The 21,705-nt window shown below is 35.7% G+C and overlaps 1 long non-coding RNA gene across 1 annotated transcript; it reads right to left on the minus strand.

Moving 5' to 3' along the window:
* Positions 1 to 7,440: 7,440 nt before the first annotated feature.
* On the minus strand, positions 7,441 to 15,462 carry LOC130457112 (uncharacterized). Its single transcript, XR_008916126.1, has 2 exons — positions 15,294 to 15,462; positions 7,441 to 7,752 (listed from the first exon to the last, which is right to left on the minus strand). It is a non-coding gene; the product is annotated as an uncharacterized LOC130457112 (long non-coding RNA).
* Between the last annotated feature and the right edge of the window lie 6,243 nt (positions 15,463 to 21,705).

The raw sequence follows: 21,705 nt of genomic DNA on the forward strand, positions 1-21,705 counted from the left end.
CTACACAAGTCATACTTCATCATGGTATGGATTTGACCCCAGAGTTAAAGGCACTGCCAATGATCATAAGCTCTGATATTTATTGGGCTGGAAAGGATGTGAAAATGGCTCTAGGGATAAGGTTGGGTATACCATCCAAGGACCATTCTACTTAAAAAATAGAAAAGTTCATTACTTACAGGTTAGTTACTAGGAGCTTAATTCTGTGGTCATGGCAACCCGTAAAACAAAGGAAAAAACAAACAAACCAACTCCAATGTAGTGATGATGCTATTGTGGAAAGGCAGAAAAGATAACAGAGGGGTCCTATGATTCACCTCATTTCTTGTATATAATAAACTTTAGTAACTATGAGATTTTTGATCAATAGCCAAGGAATTAGATATTCCATTAGAAGAACTGAACCATATTGGTATCAACATTCTCATATTAAACAAAGACAGAAAACAAAAGGACATTACAATTAAATGGAAAGATGACTCACAGGTTTTCTTTGAGTAGGCAAAGAAATTATCAGTTGTGTTTTGTTTTGCACCCAAAATCAATAATAGACATCATTTTGTGGAATACTCATTTTGTGGGCTGATCATATCACTTTGCAGAGCTCATGATGAGTACTGGCAAAACGATCATTGTGGATAACATTGCGGATTATATACCAACATCTGTTATAGAAGATTAAAAGGTGAATAGAAACATTCTGTGAAGAATTTGACAGATTCTAAGTATAATCAACATATAGTTTGATATTTTTTGCCTTCAAAATAAAAAGGAAGATTCAGAGCAGGATGCCAAAAGGAATATTTGAAAATATGACTGTAGTTTGAGAAATGAATTCAAAGTCTTAAAGACTACCCAGAAGGCTTATATTTGTGTATATGAATATGTATGTTCTTATAGGCACCTATGTATGAGTATATATGTGTGTGTGTATATATTCCTTTTTTCTCAAAAGAGAGTGGGAAGATACTGAACACTATAAACACTGAACTGCATCAGACACAAAAACATGAAATTGAATATAATTTAAGAGAGAGGAAATGGATTTCTGATTTGGCAATCACGTCAACCTCAACTGTCTGCGTATATAGTCAGACCATCAACTATTTAGAATAAAAGTCAAAATAAGCATCACTTTAGAAGAGTCTAAAGATGAGGAAAAGCTGTGAATAGTTGAAATATATGCAAGCTTAACTAACTAAAGCCCTGCTTTAAAATGTTTATTTTATTTTTATTGTCATTTCCTGTAATTGTTTAACTGATATAAAAAGTCACCCCTAAGAGGATTCAGAAACTGACTTAATCGCCAAACACTTGATCTTCTTGCCAAAGAAATGCCAAAAAAAACCCAATATTGGTTTAGAATATAAACTGACTTGTAAAATACTATGCAAATGGCTGGCAGATTATGACCAGTATCACCTCACCAAGTAATGAAAACTAGTGGAAATGGAAAAAAAAAGTGTAGCACATATACAACCTTCACTCTCCTTACCATCTCTTAGCATGGGCAGGCTGGATCTCTTAAGAGGGTGGCTGTGACTTCTCCCCTTCATATTTTTCCCTACTGCTACAACTCATAAGCCCCTAGTGGTGTGGTTCCCTCAATGATAATCAAATGACAGGAACTATTCAACCAGATTTAATTAGCTCTTAGAAATTAGTATTTACACTTATGGTATAAAAGAACAAGACAAAACAGTTGCAGCTTAAATCAAAGAGGTTTTGTGCTGTTAACAATTGAAAGCTGCTTCTTTAGGGCAATAACATGACTTTTTTTTGGAACCACACTATTGCTCTAATTGGAGATCAGTTAGAAAGGGTTAATTCATTATGCTTTTTAGAGAGTTGAGTGTCAGTTATAATTATGATATTGCCAAAGATGTTTTAGCCAGTGAATTTCTTAAAAATATAACAAGGTTATCATGGATATATTTTTGACTGTGTGCTCAGCAATACCCTAGCATAATTTTATGGGAACTGTGGAAGCATTAAGCCATATTCTCTACTCAAGGAGACCTAAATGAGGTAGCAAGGGATGCAACAATTAAATACCAATGGAAAACTATAAAAGAAGGAAACAAGCAGTAGCATTTCAGAAAACTTAGAATACTTTTTATGTGTAAGATTTTTAAAATTTGAATTTTGCATATCTATTTCAAAGAAAAGAGGAGTGAGGGGAGAGAGAAACAAAGACAGAGAGACAGAGACAGACATTCAGTGACAGAGAGATAAAGAGACAGAGACAGGGAGGGAGAGATTCAGGAAAGAGAAACAGGAAGAAAACCAAAGAGACAGACACAGGACAGAAAGGAAAAAGATACTGGAAATAGTCAAAGAAAGAGTTGACAGAGAAAGGAGAGAGAGACAGAAAGAGATAAGAGAGAGAGAGAAGAAAATAAAAAAAGGGAAGAAAGAGAGTTGAGGGGAATTTTCTGTATTTTTGTGTGTTTTTACTGGGGAGAAGAAAACAAGGAAAGAAAAGATAAGTAATTAAATAATTCATATTTCCTTAAAAAAGAAACAAATAATCTATAATATAACCACTTAGGCTATTATTCCATTTTTCTACAGACTGGTAGACTGATTTCATTTTTGGAAGATTAAATTTTTTAGTTGATTTTTTTCCTTTCACATCTGTGTTTAAGACCAAAATAAAAGGTAATTGTGTCTCTAATATCATGATTTTAAAAATTTAAATGACTAAAAAAAAGATTTAAGAATTACTTAAAGAAGCTTAACCTTATAACTCCATTATGTTTGTGGGTGGGTGGGTGGGTATGTGTGTAAAAATGATAAGAAAATGTGTACAGCCCTACAGTCAATAGAAAAATGGAGACATAAAGTTCCCGATATTACTTTTATATTTAACTGTTTAACACCTTCTGAATGATTTCTTTGGACTTGTCAACCTGGACTCTAGAAACCCCAAACTTGTAGCCTCGAAAGATCTGATGAACCTCAACTTTTAGGTCTAGCTTGTAATTTGGAGACCCCAAAGCTTGCCCTTGTTCCCTGTTCCCATGAGAATCCACCCTGAAACGAATCTCAGGCTAGCAGTTTCAGACTGAATAATGGACCCTAAGGTAAAAGACAATTACCATCAGGTGGGGCCAAGTCCAAGCAAAGTGACTCTTTAGTGCAGTAGGCAGTGAGTCAGTCTGGTAAACTGAAGGTCTTCAGTCAGTTCTATCCTTAGGAGGGTGTGATATAGTGGGAGAGGCTTCTGGAGACAAGAAAGGTGGATTAAGTTAGCCTCAACTCATCCCCTCCAGGTTATACTCAGAATTTATCTAAAATTCCTCTGTGCCAATTAAAAAAAAAATTTAAATTTCATCTGAATTTAAATAGAAAATTAAATTAATTTAATAAAATTGAATACACACACACATACACACACATTAAATGGCAGCTAGGGAGCATAGTAGATAGAGTGCTGGTCCTGGAGTCAGTACAACCTGAGTTCAAATTTGGTCTCAGACACTTAGTAGCTCTGTGATCTTAGGCAAGTCATTTAGCCTTAAAATTGGGGGTGGTGGTGGTGGTGGGGGGAAGAATAGCAGCACCTTCCTCCTAGGGTTGTGGTGAAGGAAAGTCTGGCATGTAGTAAAAACTCAATAGATGCTAGTTCCTTTCCTTAAAAAGATTTTCACCTCTTCAAGTAAAAGATGATTTAAAAGGCCATGTAATTACCGAAGTATGGGCTAAAAAATAAAGGAATACTGAATTGTACTCTCCCTGTTTCTGCTGCCAGCCTTGACTATATTACCCTAAGTCTTTCTTTTATTATTTCTGGTTTTATTTCTGCTTTGTAGATATGTCAAGAGAAAAAGCACAAAAAGATTTATGGGTTTTCAGAAGAAATAATATATAATTTTTATATGTTTTAAAGTTTGCAAAACAAATAAACAAAGTTTACACACATTATCTCATTTCCTCCTTATCACAACTCTAAGAAATTAGGTGTTGCTTATTATACAGATGAGGAAACTAAGGCTTAGGGATGCCAATGGAACTTTCCAGAATCATGCAGCTTGTGAGTATCTGAGGCCAGATTCAAAGTACTCTTCCTGACTCTATATCTAGTAAGGCCACTGCTTCCCACACATCTAAATTTAGGCCATTGACATTATTTGGAAAAGGGTCTCTCTTTTCATAAGATTCTCCATCAGCATGCTCCACTGGATATTGTTGGTCTTTGTATCCTAACCACTTTGTATTCTAAGATCAGAGCTGCACATTCCATGTTTAGCTTTTATCTTTGGAACTATTAGAATGTGGGATTATTGTCAGTTCTATCCTTTAGGCTGTTGGCTATTATCAGGAATTTCATCTTACTTTTACAAAAGGAATGAGGAGCTCAGCGTTAGAAGTGATGGTGTCGATATGAACTATTCTATGAGTCCAGGGAATTTATCCTTTGTGTGGTTCACCTTGTTTCCATCTTGTCAGAGTTTGAGAACCTGCAGAAACTGGTTTTGTTTTATTGTTTTAGGCTTTCAAATGGACATTCTTCAGTTCAGATGTTTCCATTTAGTAAATTTTTGTTTAATTTATTTCAGGTGTAAAAGAGGAAAAACAAGCAGTTTTGAGGAGATATTCCTTTTTTTTCTTTTAAAAATCATCCATTCTAATAAGAATATTTAATTTTCCCAACAAATATATCATCCAAGCCTTACAGAGTCAGGGAATCCTATTTAAGTGGTCTTCATACATTGTATTTAAAAAAAAATTCAACTATCCTTCAAATATTCACTTTTTTGAAAGGTACTATATTGGAGTCTTAAGAAAAATTCAGAATTTGGTTTTGAATTAGGTTTTTTTTCCCCCTGGGGTAAAGATGAGGGTTGAATTTTGTGAATAAGTGATCCATTGGGGTTAGGGGTTATTGTAAAATTAAATGGGGGTTTAGTGTGAATTGGGCAAGAGCAGTCATGCATATATAGCTCAGGGCTACACTGTGACTGAAAGAAATCCAGTTACAATCAATGTTTACCTCATCCCTTCAAGCTCATCAAAATGTGCTTAATTCTCAAATAATGTTCCACCTCCCCTACTTGGCATTCAAGGCCCTCTACCACTAGGCTTCACACTGTTTTTCCAGCTTTATCTCATATTTGTTTTTGTTGAGTCATTTCAGTTGTGTCCAGCTCTTCATGACTCCATTTGGGTTGTTTTGTTTTGTTTTGTTTTTTGGCAAAGATACTAAAGTGTTTTGTCATTTCCTTCTCTTGCTTATTTTACAATACAGATGAAGAACTGAGGGAAACAGGGTTAAGCAATTTACTTGAGGTCACTCAACTAAGTAAGGGTCTAAGGCTGAATTTGAACTCAGATCTTCATAATTTTGGGCAAAGCGCTCCATCCACTGTATCCTATAGCTACCCATAATACTACACATATCACTCACCTACGTTTACTGTATATTTTGGGGTCTACAAGGCCATTGTGCTAACCTCATTGTTGGTATGCTTATGAAACCTGGACATGAATTTTTTCCATTTGATTGTATTAGGAAGATTCTAAAGATCAATTGGAAAGGTAAAATATGGTGCCCGAGACTCTTTCTTGAACTGAACTGCCAAGCATTCAAACTCTACTGCAGAAAGCCTAATGCTGGCAGGCTACGGTGTTCGAATGCCAAACACAGGCTTGCCTAAAAGACTCTTGAGGAGAACTCACAGAAGGCAAGCACTCATACTTAGAAGTGATATAAGGACAATTGAAAGGTTTCTCTGAAGAACTTTGGTATTGGATAGTGAGACATGGGAGATGCTGGCACATGACCATCCCTCATGGCATGGCTGCATCAAAGAAGATGCTCTGCTCTACGAGCAAACAATTGCAGTAGCTCAAAAGAGAGATCCACAAATTTGAGACATCTCCATCTCAAATATTCCTTTGGGCTCTTTGTATCTGACCTGTGGTAGAGTCTTCTGAGCTTGCATTGGTCTGATTGTCCAGTCAGACACATTGTACATTGGTCCCAACACAGTGATACCATTTTGGACCTCTTCTAGTAGGACAATTAAACTTCAGTCAAACCAGGCTCTCAAGCTTCTGTGCCCTTTCTTAGGCAGTCTTCGCATGCCCTTAATTCATCTTTTAAGCTCATTTAAATGCTACCTTTCTTCAGGAAGCCTTTTCCAGTTCCCCAAACTGGTAATAACTCTCCTCTTCAGAAACCACTTAGCCCTTATGCAACATGTGTTATAGGATTGTTAGAAAAAAATCTTTGTGAATTCAGTTTAAAAATAGAATCTTAAAATATTTTAATATTTAATAAGTTATTATATAACATGTAATAATATTAACACATTTAATATTACATGATACTATCTAAATAGAATTTAATGTCTATTTCCATCAAGTGTACCAGTTCAGAAAACTTAGCTTTAATGTCAACTTGGGGTTCACCAGATCCCACTAGGTCACAAGTTTGGGTTCCTAGATTCCATGTTGACAAATAGTTAAATTCATTTAAATCTTTTTCATTCCTTATAAATAATTGTTCACTTGAAGATATACTATATACTAGTGATAGTTATAGAAATGTAGAATTGGAAAGACATTTGATATAATCAAATCCAACTCTTATTTTTCAGAAAAGGAAACTGAGACTGAAACAAGTTCAGCAACTCATCAAAGGTCACATGGGTAGCAAGTGGTAGGATGGAGACAAGAACCCAGTATCCCAACTGACCATCCACAATGCTTTCCAACACACTGTGCTGTCTTCTAGGAAGAGAAGAGAACCTTCTGGAGAGCAGGAACTGTTTTCATTTTTGTATTTGTAGTCTAGTGCCCAGCATGTAGAAGGAGCTTAATGATTTCTCACTAAAAGACTCAGAACCCCTATAAAAATATATTTATATACTGAGAAGCTTTTTCAAAACTAAAAATAGCACCATGCTACATGTTCTAAAATTTATCTAAGAGATAGAGATATACATGCTTCAAAGCATTTGGAATTCTCCTGATTTGAATCATTGAAAACCTGTCATCTGTAATCAAGACAAGACTTAGAAAAATGGACTATTCATCAAATGAATCCTTACTCTTCAGTGTGATATGTGAGTGGTTTTATGACAAAGATTTAAGGAATATATATATATGTATATATATATATGTATATATATATATATAAATCTTATGAATGAAGTACAAAATTGTATAAACAATGGCTAGAACACTAGTTCTAAAGTCAGGAAGATGAGTTCAAATCCTACCTCAAACACTTATTAACTGTGTGACTTTGGACATTGTTTAATTTCTTCTGCCTCAGTTTCCTCACATGTGAAATGACATAATAATTGCACCTACCATTCAGAGTTAGTGAGGATCAAATGAAGTATATTTGTAAAGCACTTTGTAAATCTTAAAGTGTTATATAGCTGCTAGCTATTATTAAAGTTTAAAAAATACATAAAAGTTGTAATATTTATCATATGCATTGTTAAATTCAATTATTTTATTTTGTCTCATTTAATTCTCACATGGTTGGGCCTCTTTATTCAGCCTTTTTTGATTGTAACTTTCACAAGGATCCTCTCCTGGCTTTTGCTTTTATAGTACTTGTATGTGTCATTCACTTGGCACTGGTCATATACTCTCTTATTTTCTTCATTAAATTTTATGTATAGTTGCTATATATGGCCAAGCAGATTCACTGTTTTGCATCTCTTTCTTGATTATTTCCTTTTCTCTTAAAAAAGTTACTTAATACTTCTTAGATTTAAGGTTGGAAGAAGTCTGAAAAGTAAAGAGATAATTTATGAGATGATGGCAAGATATATTGGAAAGAGTACTTGGTTAGGAATCAAAAGTTAGCTACTTAGTCTTAGTTCTTCCACTAACTACTTGTTGGGGAGATTATTCTACTTTTCTGGGACTCACTTGTCTTACTTGTGAAATCAAGACATTGGACAAGAGAAGTCTATCAAGATTGGGGGAGTGTCTTAGATTTCATCCTTAAAAGTAACATTTTTGCTTTGCTACAAGTTCAGGGGTTGTGCCCCTCACCTGCATGTGCTATTTTAAAATGTCACAATGGTGAAGACAATTTCTTTCTTTCTTTTCCTTTTTAATTTAAACATTCTTTTCTTTTAAAAATAAATTACAAATTTTCTCCTTGCCCCACAATCTTTCCCCATCAACTAAGAAGGCAATAAAAATATCAGTTATAGATATGAAATAATGAAAAATATTTCCATATTAACCATATAACAAAAAAAAGCAAACCCATATGTACTTCAGTTTGTGCTCAGGGTTCATTAATTATCTCAAGGTGGATAGCATGTTTTCATCATGAGTTCTCTGGAGTTGTCTTGGATCATTATATTGATCAAATTAAAGTCTCTCAGAATTGATCATCATTACAAAATTACCCAATGATCTCCAGGTTCTTCTCGCTTCATTTTGCATCAATTCATATCTATCTTGCCGTGTTGTTTTTAAACCACCCCCTTGTGATTTCTTTTAGCATAATAGTACTACATCAGAATCATATGCCACAATATGTTCATCCATTCCACAGCTGATGAGAATACCCTTAATTTCCAATTCTCTGCCATGATGAAAAGAGCTGCAATGAATATTTTTGTACATATAGACCCCTTCCCTTTTTCTTTATATAGACCCCTTCCCTTTTTCTTTGTTCTCTTTTGAGTACAGACCTAGTAGTTATATTGTGCAGCAAAAGGTATACACAGTTTTATAGCCCTTTGGGCATAGTTACAAATTGTTCTCCAGAATGGTTGAACCAATTCACAACTCCTCCAACAGTTCATTAGTATAGTTATTTTTCCCTCACTCCCTCCATCATTTCTCATTTCTGAGTAGTATCTCAGAGTTGATTTATTTTCATTTCTCTAATCAACAGTGATTTAGAGTTTTTCATATGACTATAAATAGCTGCTCTAGCCCTTTTTTAAATTTTAGTGTGTATTTTTCTGTTTCATGCATGTATCTTATAAATAACATATTGCTGGATTCTGGTTTCTATCCATTCTGCTATTTGCTTCCATTTTATGGGTGAGCTCATCCTATTGACAATGAGTTATGGTTTATTAACTTTATATTTCTCTCCATCCTATTTTCTTTGGTTTATCATTCTCTCTTTTTATCTGATCTCTCTTTAAAAGTTGTATTGATTTAGAATCTTGAACCCTAGAGACTATATTTCCCACAATCCCCTTTTCCCTTTTCCTGTCCTGCATCATGGGTTAATTTTATATTCAGTTTTGGTTTTGAGCAAGCTTCACTCACAGAAGATCTGACTGACTGTAGCAGCGTGGAGCTAGGTGTGGCTGGTTTTTTTCTCTGGTTTTACTTTTTTCTTTGCTCCAAGTTGATTTTAATAAATAGTATTAAATAATACATGGACTACTGAATATTAATTTTAATCTTTACAAAGTCCATTTTGCCTCTGACCACTGCTTCCCTTATCCACTTTCTCTTTTATCATCCCTTCCCCCATTTCCCTTATTTCCTTACTCTTTGGGGTATGATAGATTCCTATATCCAGTTGAGTATGGATTTATGTATATATTTCCATCTTTTAACTAATTTTGATGCAAGCATTGATTGTCACCTGCTCATATTCCTCCCCTCCCCCTATAAAAGTTCTTTCTTGAACATCTCTTTTATGTGAGAATTTTCTTCTCCATTCTGCCCCCTTCCTTCTTCCTTGTCTCAAATACATCTTTCTTTTTTCACCACTTATTTTTTTAGATCATCCTTACATAATTGACTCACACTGATGCCCTCTGTCTATATAGAATCCTTCTAACTACTTCAGAAATAATAAAATTCTTAGGTGTTACATGTATCATCTTCCTACATAGGAATGTAAATAGTTTAATTTTATTCATTCTCTTGACTACTCCTTCATGTTTATCTTTTTATGCTTCTCTTAAGTCTTGTGTTTGAATATCAGTTTTTCTATTCCATTTTGGTCTTTTCATCAGGAATACTTGGAAATTATCATTTCATTAAATTTCGATTTCCCCCTTAAAGAATTATTCTCAGTATTAATGGCTAGTTTATAATCCTAGCTCCTTTGACTTCCAGAATATCATTTTCCAAACCATCTACTCCTTCAACAAGGAAGCTACTAAATCTTGTGCAATCCTGACTGTGAAAATTGTATCTTTCTGGCTGCTTGCAATTTTTCTCCTTGACTGAAATTTGGCTATAAAATTCTAGTTTCTTGATGACCTTTGGCATCATTAGGTTCCAATTGTACAATTCCAATTTTTAAGAAATTATTTTCACATTAATTCATTGCTGGTGGAGTTGTGAACTGATCCAACCATTCTGGAGGGCAATTTGGAACTATGCCCAAAGGGCGACAAAAGAATATCTACCCTTTGATCCAGCCATAGCACTGCTGGGTCTGTACCCCAAAGAGATAATGGACAAAAAGACTTGTACAAAAATATTCAATGCTGCGCTCTTTGTGGTGGCCAAAAACTGGAAAACGAGGGGATGCCCATCAATTGGGGAATGGCTGAGCAAATTGTGGTATATGTTGGTGATGGAATACTATTGTGCTAAAAGGAATAATAAAGTGGAGGAGTTCCATGGAGACTGGAACAACCTTCAGGAAGTGATGCAGAGCGAGAGGAGCAGAACCAGGAGAACATTGTACACAGAGACTAATACACTGTGGTATAATCGAACGTAATGGACGTCTCCATTAATGGCGGTGTAATGTCCCTGAACAATTTGCAGGGATCCAGGAGAAAAAAACACTATTCATAAGCAAAGGATAAACTATGGGAGTGGAAACCCCGAGGAAAAGCAACTGCCTGAATACAGCAGTTGAGGGGACATGACAGAGGAGAGAATCTAAATGAACACTCTAATGCAAATATTATCAACAAAGCAATGGGTTCAAATCAAGAAAACATCTAATGCCCAGTGGATTTACGAGTTGGCTATGGGGGGTGGGGGGAGCAAAAGAAAATGATCTATGTCTTTAACGAATAATGCTTGGAAATGATCAAATAAAATATATTTAAAAAAAAAGATTATTTTCATCAGTGATCTTTTGAACCACTTTTTCCATTGGCCAACTTCTACTTTTTAAGTAATTCTTTTCTTCAATTAATTTTTGTGCTTTTTTTTTACCATTAGGTCAATTCTGTTTTTTTTTTTTAAAGATGTTACTTCTTTCAGTATTTTGGGGGCCTCTTTTACCAAACAATTAATTTTCTTCATAAACTTCTTGTATCAATCACTCTAATTCCCTCCCTCCCCCCTTATCTCTTTGTTTAACCCTTCTAGAAATTCTTGTTCAGCTTGGGTTCAGATAGCATTTTTTTCTTTGAGCAAATTGCTTTGTAGCAAAGCAAAACTGTTACTTTTAAGGATGAAATCTAAGACACTCCCCCAATCTTGATAGACTTCTTTTGTCCAATGTCTTGATTTCACAAGTAAGACAGGTGAGTTCCAGAAAAGTAGAATAATCTCCCCAACAAGTAGTTAGTGGAAGAACTAAGACTAAGTAGCTAACTTTTGATTCCTAACCAAGTACTCTTTCCAATATATCTTGCCATCATCTCATAAATTATCTCTTTACTTTTCAGACTTCTTCCAACCTTAAATCTAAGAAGTATTAAGTAACTTTTTTTAAGAGAAAAAGAAATAATCAAGAAAGAAAGAGGTTGTAGCTATTTTTAATTATTATTTCTGTCTTGGTCTTTCCTGCCAGTGCAGTAGCTTTTTATGGTCAAGTTAAATTTTTATTGCTGTTGTTTGCTCATTTTTCCCAACTCATTTCTTGACTTAGAAGACTTGAACCCCATTTTAAAGTTGGTTATCTGCTTAGCTGTGGTGAAGAGACATTGTCTGAAGCTTCAGACTTTATTATACTATTATTTTTAGAGTTATTCCTGGGGGTCTGCAAGTTTTCAATGCTTCCAAGGTATTGTGATCCTGGTGAAGGTGTGGCCACTGCTTTTCTAGTCTGTGCTTTAGTTTTTGTCCAAGAAGGGCCTGTGGCCTCCTGGAACCATAGTGATAGCACTCTTCTTAGCCCTAGATCTGTGATGAGGGCCCCTGCTGCTTTGAGACTGGTCATAAGCTCTTGTCTGCCCAGGAACTGTGACTCAGAACTGCTTATAGGCACTGGAGTTGCTAATCAACACCAGTTATCCAGCAAAAAAAAAATTCTGACCATTATCTGACCCCTTTACTGTCTCTGGATTGAGAACTCCTGAAGCTGTGTGTCTGCTGGTGCTCCTAGCAAAGCTGCCATGATGAAGCACTGGAGGAGAACTCTAGAAGTGAAATCATGCTGAATATATTTGACTCACTTAAAAAAAAAATTGGTGGGATCATGTGGTTCAATGGAAAATTCAAGTTCAGTCAAAAAAACATGTGCTAAACACCTACTATGTGCCAACCACTATGCAAAGTGCTTGACATATGAAAAAAGTCCAAAATAAGCTTTTGTTCTCAGAGAGCTCATGGTCTAATTAGGGGGAGACAATGTGCAAAAAAAAACCTATATACAAATTATATGTAGAGAAGATCAGCTGGGTGTAGTCTCAGAGAGAAGGCATTAAGATTAAGAAGGAAAGCATGTTTGTTTCTTGCAGTCGTAGGACCTGAGTTCAGATCTGTGCTCTGCCACATGTGTGACCTTTAATAAGTAATTTCATCTTTCTGGGATTCAGTTTCTTCATCTGTAAAATGAGAGAACTAGACTAGATTATTCCTACATTGCCTTCCAACTCTAGACCTCTAATTCTTGGATTCTCTACTTATTGTTTACTGCTTCATTGCTTAAGAGCCCATCACATTGTGGCTTAAGGCATCTGAAAGCTTGGAACCAGAAATGCTTCTGACTAGAGAAGAAAGGGAGAGTGGATCTGTTTAGTTCACCCTTTAAGCAATGAGCACAAAGGTCTTTCCAGACAATCTATGTACATGGATTTACATAGATTCTTTTGGGAGATAACAGTATGTCTGTCAGAACAGTAAGGTGAATTGAACATGTAATCCCAAACTGGAAGCAGCTCAACCAAAACATTTACGCTTTGTGTTATATTCTTTGTCATGGAGAACACTTTATTATTCTGATCTTAAATTTAAAAAATGAAGAAATAAAACCACAACATATCATAGAAGGCAAAGTATTGGCTCCAGTCTAATAGTTATTACAAAGGCTGAAACTACACTGATGAATAGTAGTTCTGTCCCATATTTAGCCTTCTTGTTCCATGAAGTCATTTCACTTTCTTTCAAAAGCTTCTTCCAGGGGGCAGCTGGGTGGCTCAGTGGATTGAGAGTCAGGCCCAGAGATGGAAATTCCTGGGTTCAATTCTGACCTCAGACACTGCCCAGCTGTGTGACCCTGGGCAAGTCACTTGACCCCCATTGCCTAGCCCTTACCACTCTTCTGCCTTGGAATCAATACACAGTATTGATTCTAAGATGGAAGGTAAGGTTTTTTTTTTCTTTTAAAAGCTTCTTATATCTCTTGTATTATTTATTTATTCCTAATTTTTAAAAAAGAGAGGCTATACCAGAAACTAATGGCTAATAAATGATGCTCTGGCTACTTCTCCTCTTTTAGGGTTTCTTCCAGATATGAGTACCAATCATTATTTAGATATATCCAGAGCTACCAATTCCATGGACATTAAATAACTCTTATTAGGGATCATCTGTTAGAGTTTGTTTTCTGTCAAGAACAGAAAAAAAACTAGTCATGCTTTGGCTTGCTTTAATGATAATTTCATACTTCAAATGGTAGAAGATGATATAAGGAGGAAATTCTGGTCTGAATCTGATTCTTGCCAACAAGAAGGAATTGGTAGTATTAGTCAAGAAACAGGTCTGAAGTCAGGAGGACTTCAAATCTAACCTCAGAAACATCCTATCTATGTGATCCTGGGCAAGTCACTTAACCCAAATTGTCTAATCCTTTCTACTCTTGTGTTTTAGGATTGATACTAAGACAGAAGGCGAGAGTTTAAAAAACAAAGGAAGGAATTGGTTGTTGGGTTTTGGAAATGATCAATTTTTTTTTTTGCAGCAAAGTGATACCTTCATCTTAGAATTTACTGTAGAGAAGGCAAAGAATGCCAGGCAACAACATGGCATGCACCTTAGATTTTGGAGAAAATTGATTCCAAAGGGTTTCAAGAAAGGAAAGGTAAAAACATATGAATTAACATTTTATAGGAAAAGTAAGGCTGGAAAAGAAGGGGAACTACCAAGAGTGAATTACTAAAGGCCCAAACAGAAATGATTCTGATGAGGGAGAAAAGGGAGAATTGTTTAAAGAGATTGGTATGATTATTCTGTCTACTCATTAATCAACTTAGACTTTTAAAAAGTCAAGTCCATATGATGGAATCGAGGATAGCCTTCTGAGGATTTATATAATAATGTGTTATGGTCCTTGTAAAAATAGTGTCAAGAGTTTCAAGTTTGGATTGAACTGCAACTAACACTGAAAACCAAGGAAAGAGAGACGTGGGGACATCGAACCTGAAGAGCAGAAAATCTGAGTGATATCTAATTGTCTTCAAGTATCTCAAGGGCTGTCATAGGGAAAAAGAGATTACATTTGTTCTCTTTTTCTAAGGGAATAGAATTAAGAAGAGATGGTGGAAGTCACAGAGAGATACATTTAAGTTTAATGTAAGCAAAAGTAACCATTCAAGTGATCTGTAAGAGGAATGTATTACTTGGGAATATTGTTTGCACCTTCCTTTTTGGAGGTCTTCAACCCAAATCTGGATGACCACTTGCCAGGCACATGGGATCAGGGATTCTTGTTCAGGTATGAATCAGAATAGATGATCTTTGAGGCCCCCTCCAACTCTGAGATGTCATCAAGAGCATGACAGGGAAATGGTGCTTCTTACCTATGGGATTGCTCCCCAGAGGGCGCCAGAACTTTGTTTGACATTCCCTTCTTGTAGCTGAAGTATTAAGCAGCCAGAATATGGCTTCCAAAGGTTGATTTTCTTGTAAAGGACTTTCCTCAGAGATAAAATTAGGTCTGAGACGTTCCTAGTGCTTATTTACATGATAAGCCCACTTCATTAGACCCAGATCATCTGTCTGGCACCAGATGGCCTCTAATAAAATCATTGCTTATATTTAGAGGGCTCTTTATGTAGTGCCTTGATTTCCTTTACAATTTAAAATGGTTTATATTCAGTGTTTTAGTTGATCCTCCCAATAGTTCTGTTAGGTAGCTAGTACATATAATATTATCTACATTTCACAGATATATAGAAACTAGAGTTTAGACTGGTTAAGGGACTTACCCCAAATCTCTTCATGATGGTCACAGTTGGAATTCAAATTCAGATCTTTTGATTCCAAGGCAAGGGCTTCTCCCTCTATCATGTTCTCTTTGAACATGCTTCTTCTCTACTGGGCCAGAACAGATCAATAGGATAAGCAAATGAGAGGGATGCTTGAAAACACCTTAACGAAGACATATACAAGACTCAAGAAAGCATATTTAGAGTGGAACCTGGGGAATCTCCCAGAAATATTCAAACTTTCTAGACTTTCTAAACTGAAAATCAGTCAAAATCTAATGTTGATCCCCATAGAGCAACAGCTACTTCCCTATTCCTAAATCAACTTCCTTATTTCTTTTATTACCCCATGGGAGTGTAGCACCAAAGATTTTATATATATATATATATATGTATATACACATCAGGGATTATATATATATATATTTACTTATATATGTTATATAAATACATAATATATATTCTTTGTCATGGAGAACACTTTATTATTCTGATCTTCAATTTAAAAAATGACAGAATAAAACCACAACATATCATAAAAGGCTAAGTATTGGCTCCAGTCTAATAGTTATCTATCTATCTATCTATCTATCTATCTATCTATCTATCTATCTACCTATCTATCTATCTATCTATCTAGTCTTTGGTGCTACATTCCCATATCTACATTTATATATAAATAAATCCCCTTATATATATATATATATATATATATATATGACCCCATATAAATATGTATAATCTGGGGCTTGTTGACCATTGACCATGAAGTGATCTGTGGGAAGATTTCTGGGAGAATTGTTAACTTGGATGTTAAAAAAATTACATCCCCCTACCCCCACTAACCTTGGTTTACTTAGAAATTCTATGTATTTTATGCATTTAAAAACATTAATCTAAGAAGGGGTCCCCATGTTTCACCAGATTACTAAAGGGAATCTTTTGCACATATGAGAATATCAAGTCAACGAGTCAAGTCAACAACATGCCAGGCACTGTTAAGTACTGAGAATACAAAAAAGAGGCAACAACAACTCCCACTTTTAAGGAGCTCACATTCTGATGGATAAGGAAACAAACAACAATGTACACACAAAATATAAACAGTAAATTAGAAGTAAATCTCCCTATCCTACTTCAACTTCTCTTCTGATCTCCAGTTTCCCTTTTCTACTCCCTTTTAAGCATCCTGTCCTAGATATTTCCAAATCATCTGCGATCCATGACCAAAGCCAGACACTAAACCTCCCTCGCTCCTATCTTTCTTGTTATTGTCAAGTATAACAACATCCTTCTAGTTCTTAAGGCTCAAGACTTGGGGGCCATCCTCAGCTCCTCGCTACCTCTCATTCTAGTAGTTTCCCTTTACAATGCCTCTCCAATATACCCAATACTGCAACATACCCAATACTCCAATACAATCACTGTCATCGTTGTTTCACTCTTGGACTGTTACAATAACCTGCTGCATCTTTCTACCTGAAGGATCTCTCTAATCCGTCCTCCATTCAATGACCAAAGGTCTTTCCCTGAAGTGCAAGTGTGACCACATCACCCCTCAATTCAATTAACTCCAGTGTCTCCCTGTCACTTTGGATCAAAGACAAAATCCTTTGTTTGGAAGTCAAAACTCTTGGTAACCTAGCCCCCTCCTACCTTTTTAGTCTTCACACACCATGCTCCCTGCCATATTCTCTTTTATCCAATGACACTGGCTTTGCTGCTTCACAAAAAGCACCCCCATCTCTTAACTCTAGGCATTTTCTCTAGCTTCCTGTCCCCCATGTGTGGAATGTTTTCTCTCCATCTCCACCTACTGGCTTCCCTGGCTTCAATTAAGTCTCCTCTAAAATCCCATTTTCTACAGGAAGCTTTTTCCAACCTCTCAATTTTAATGCTTTCTTTCTCTTAATTATTTCCTACATATTTTGTATGTAGCTTGTTTATATAGATTTTTTTTTTGCTTGTCTCCTCCATTAGACTATGAATCCTTTGAAGGTGGTGAATATCCTTTTGGCTCTTTTTGTACCCCTAGCACTTAGCACAGTTTCTGGTACTTTACATGGCAGATGTTTAATAAATGTTTATTAACTAACGGACTGGCTGACTGAAGGCAATATCAGAGGAAAGGCAACAACAATGGATCATGGAGGTGTGGAGACTAGAAAGGCCTTTTGCAGAAGGTAGGATTTGAGTTGAATTCTAAAGGAAGCCAGGGAAAATTTTTTTGTTTATGGAAACCAGGAGAAAGAGACAAGTAGAGAACATTCCAGGCATTGGGGATATTAAGTGAAAAGGCATAGATCTGTCAAGGAATAATCATTGTTGTTGAATTGTAGAGTATATTGAAGATAGAAAAAAGTAAGAAGAATGATAAAGTAGGTAGGGGCCAGATTGAGAAGAGTTGGAGTGAATAATTGGGAGAAGCTAGGTGCCTCAGTGGACTAAGAACAAGGCCTGGACATAGGGGGCTTCTGTTCAAATCTGCCTCTGATACTTCCTACCTTTGTGACCCTGGGCAAGTTACTTAACCCCCATTGGTAGCTTTTGCTACTCTACTGCCTTAGAACCAATACACAGTATTGACTCTAAGACAGAAGGTAAGGATTTTTAAAAATAGGGAATTACTGGAGAATATTGGGTAGGAGAATGAGTGACATGGTCTGACCTGTGCTTTAGGAAGAATGCATTAACACTTAAGAATAGGATGGATTGAAGTGGGAAGAATCTTGAGCTGAGCAAGGTCTGAGGAGCTTTGTTGGGGTCATGGTACCTCTTGTTTTCCTGTGACTCTATTTTATCTCACTCATGATTTTAAAAGGCATTTATTGACAATTATTCCTTTCTCCTCCCCTCTCTCTTTTGCCACAAGAAAAGATGTGATGTCCCCCCCAAATTGTGATTATTGACCTAGTAATTATTCTCTCCTGAAATAGGAGGGCTGATTTTCATCCCACAGACATAAACTACATTGCCATGCCTATTCCTGAAGCATTTCTGGTTTGGTAGGTCTTCTAGGGCTTTTGTTCCACTGTATAGCTTTGAGAACCCTAACACATCTCCATACCATAGGGAAACAACTGCATAGGAGTTGAGTGGAGGTCCCATTGAAATAAATGTCAACTCTTTGCACAAAAATTGATGCAATATGACTTCAAATCAAGGAATACTCAGAGCTCCCCAACAAACTTTCTGCTTCATATATTGAAAACTTGTAATGTTCTCTGAAGTCTTTCTCTAAGACTGATATTCCATGTTTGTAGGGAAAAGGTTAGAACAGAGATTATTAAGTATGGAAATGTCATATAGTCTAGTGTAGAATGTAATTTTAAAAAATTTCCCTGTAGTCAACTGATATATTTAGAAATTTACAGTCTTGAGAAATAAGTAAACAATCCAAATCCTTAAGAGAAACTATAATGGGGTTTATTCAATGCTGTGTATTTCCACAGAATTATTGAGCTGCTGTGGAAGAGTTAATCAGCAGTTGAAAATCATAAGTACGTCAGTGACATAATTACATTAACATTCAAAAAAGATCACACAGCTAGTCACTTGGAAAATAGACTACCAGAAAATCTGGGTATTTTGAATCCAATCCAGTATTCTTCTTTATAATACACTGCCTCCTTGTCAACAATTTTGTGAACCAACTCAGGACTTAAAGAGGAACTCTCCATTAAATATAAGGCTATTGCACTTAAAGGACATATGTTCAGGGATGTGCTGGAAAAGGTTAAACAACTCTGTCGGAAAAAATAGTATGTGTGGCACATGCTGAAGTTTAATCAGTATTAAGATTTTCTCCATCACTTTCTTAAGTCTAGATAACTAATGAAACAACAAATCAAACCCTAATTTGTAGCATGTACAGATTTCTGAGGTGTTAATGTTCAACTGGAAAATTGCATTCAGCTCTGGTGAGCCAGTACTACATATGCTGGCTATTGTTTATTTTCTCAGTAGCATTGGGATATATTTAATTACCTCCTAATTTTCAAATTTGATGAATGTTCCATAGGCATGTGAGGCTAGATGGGCTAGAGCTAATAAGATAAAATTAAATGGGAAAGGGAGCAGCTGGGTAGCTCAGTGGATTGAGAGCCAGGCCTAGAAATGGGAGGTCCTAGGTTCAAATCAGACCTCAGACATTTCCCAGCTGTGTGACCCTGGGCAAGTCACTTAACCCCCATTGCCTAGCCCTTATCACTCTTCTGCCTTGGAACCAATATACATATTGCTTCCAAGATGGATGGTAAGGGTTTATTTAAAACAAAAAATTTAAATGGGAATACCAAGAATCACCTTCCTAGTGAAACTAAGCATAATACTCCAGGGGAAGAAATACACATTTAAATGAAATAGAAGATTTCCAGGCATTCCTGACAAAATGACCAGAGCTAAACAGAAAACTTGATGATGGAAAGCATAAAAAGGTAAAAAGAAAAGAAAAAGCTAGATAGATTCAGTGAGGTTAAACTAATTGCAGTTTTTGTCATAAGGTGATAACTAAGATACTTAAGATATCTTTGATACTTGAAATGTGTAAGGCACCAAAATTGCTTAAGAATACTTCAGATGTGGAAGATACTTAAGAATGTTATCATTATTAGAGTAGTGAATAGGAATATATATAGTTGGAGAGTAAGGAGTAAGTTGAATAGGATGGGATGATATTAAAAAAAGAAAAGAAAAACAAAATCAAGGGACAAGAAAGAGGAATACACAGGGAAAAGAGAAAGGGAGAGAAAATAGTGAGTAAATCATCTCACATGAAGAAATATGTAAGAATGAATACAATGGAGGAAAGATGGGGGCACGGCAGGCAATGTGTTAACCTCACTTTCATCAGAATTGGCACAAAGGGAGAATAATGTCCACATGCAGTTAGCTTTGGAAACTCATCTTACCCCAGAGGGAAGCAAGACATGAAGTAGATATAAGAAAAGGGGAAGATGAATAAAAGGGAGGGTAAACTTGGGGAGGCAATAGTCAGAAACAAAAATCCTTATGAGCAGGGAAAGGGTGAAAGGAGAAGAAGAGAATGATAAACAGAGGGAAAATAAGATGGAAGAAAGCACACAGTAATCATAACTGTGAATATGAATGGGATGAACTCACCCATAAAATGAAAAAGGATAGCAGAGTCAATTAAAAGCCAGAATTCTACAATATGTTGTTTATAAGAAATTAAAGGGATGTCCATCAACTGGGGAATGACTGAACAAGTTATGATATCAGATTGGAAAGGAATGCTATTACACCATAAGAAATGAGAAATAAGATGATCACAAGTGAGCTCAACCAGAATGTTGTACATAGGCACAGCAATAAAGTACAATGATTAACTGTAAATGAGTTAACTCTTATCTGCAATGCAAGGATCCAGGACAACTCTAAGGAACTCATGTTGGAAAAGACTATGATGAAATCTGAGTGCAGATTGAAGAATGCCATTTTTCACTTTATTTCTTTCATTAATTTTTCTCTAGTGTAAGTGATGTGTCTTCTTTTTCAATATAAAGAATATATAAATATGTATTGTATAATCTATGTCTAATTACCTGCTGTCTTGGGGAAGGGGAAAGGGTGGGAAGGAGGGAGAGAACATGGATCACAAAATGTCAAAAAGCAATTAAAAATTATACCAACATGTAATAAATATAAATAAAAGCATAAAAAGGAAAAAAAAAGAAATGGGAACTAATGTTATATTTTATCTTGGGGTTAAAAAATCAACTTAACAAGTTTAAAATGAAAGATGTTTGACTTCACAATCATTCATCCCCCTTTCCCAAATCTAGGGTTTCAGGGAACTACAAGTATAACATATATAAACAATGTGACATGGTAGCCAAGAAACTTTTCACGCAGTAGGTATTTAATTAGCATTGGTTGTATGGAAACAAGGGGCACGACATTCAGCACAAAGCAGAGGGGAATAACACTAGTGGATTTTGCCTTGCTCAAACCACATCTGAACTATTGTGCTCAGTTATGGTTGGCACATTTTAGGAAGGAAATAAAAAAGCTAGAAAGTGTCAAGAAGAAGAAAACCAGGAAAGTGATGAAACTCAGATTTGTGCCATATTAGAGTGAGTTAAATGAAGGAAGGAAGAAAAGAAATGTTCATTAAGCACCTACTATATACTGGGCATTGTGTTATGTATTTTAGAATATTATTTCATTTGATAATTTGAGCATGACAGTTGTCTTCAGTTATTTAAAGGACTCTCACACATGAGTAATTAGAATTCTTGTTAGTGGTCACCACATGGCAGCACTAGGAATTATTATTAAGAGAAATTAGACATAAGCAAATATAGACTTGATGAAAGGGGAAATTTCCTTATGTATTAAGTCCTGGAAAGATGGAATGAATTGCCTTGGAAGAATTTCTCCTCACTTTAAG

Source organism: Monodelphis domestica, chromosome 2, assembly GCF_027887165.1.
Source record: "Monodelphis domestica isolate mMonDom1 chromosome 2, mMonDom1.pri, whole genome shotgun sequence".
NCBI classification, from domain to species: Eukaryota; Metazoa; Chordata; class Mammalia; order Didelphimorphia; family Didelphidae; genus Monodelphis; species Monodelphis domestica.